The sequence below is a fragment of the Sinocyclocheilus rhinocerous genome, unplaced genomic scaffold, assembly GCF_001515625.1.
Source record: "Sinocyclocheilus rhinocerous isolate Xijiao unplaced genomic scaffold, SAMN03320098_v1.1 scaffold3493, whole genome shotgun sequence".
In the NCBI taxonomy this organism is placed as follows: Eukaryota; Metazoa; Chordata; class Actinopteri; order Cypriniformes; family Cyprinidae; genus Sinocyclocheilus; species Sinocyclocheilus rhinocerous.
Window position 1 is genome coordinate 35,841 of NW_015647951.1, and position 578 is coordinate 36,418.

At 39.6% G+C, this 578-nt stretch overlaps 1 pseudogene; it reads left to right on the plus strand.

The window, feature by feature from the left end:
• Positions 1-578, plus strand: part of LOC107709404 (endothelin-converting enzyme-like 1) — a 53,478-nt pseudogene that overhangs the window by 4,941 nt on the left and 47,959 nt on the right.

Consider the following 578-nt stretch of genomic DNA (forward strand, 5'->3'; position numbering starts at 1 on the left):
AGCACAACTGTTTTCAACATTGATAATAATCAGAAATGTTTCTTGAGCAGCAAATCAGCATATTAGAATGATTTCTGAAGATCATGTGACACTGAAGACTGGAGTAATGATGCTGAAAATTCAGCTTTGATCACAGAAATAAATTACAGTTTAACAGATATTCACATAGAGAACCATGATTTTAAATTATAATAATATTTCACTAATTTTAATGTTTTTTTTTCTGTATCTTTTTATCAGGCGTCTTCAGTTATTCAGGTAAATCCACACACTCATGGCTGAGGTGTAGTCATTATTTCATGTGTTTAGTGACAGTCAGACTAATGAACCCAGACAGCAACATAGTTTTGGCCCAGATCCGGCCCACATCTGGCCCATGTGAAATCCATGCGGGCCAGATGTGGGCCGGATCTGAGCCGACACTGCTTGCTGTCTGGGAATTCATCGCCTGATCAATTACAGTTTGGTTCAGAGGCATGAAAATATCTGTATATGAAAATATCACACACACACACACACACACACACACACTCGCACGCACGCACGCACACACACACACACACACACAAACACACTCG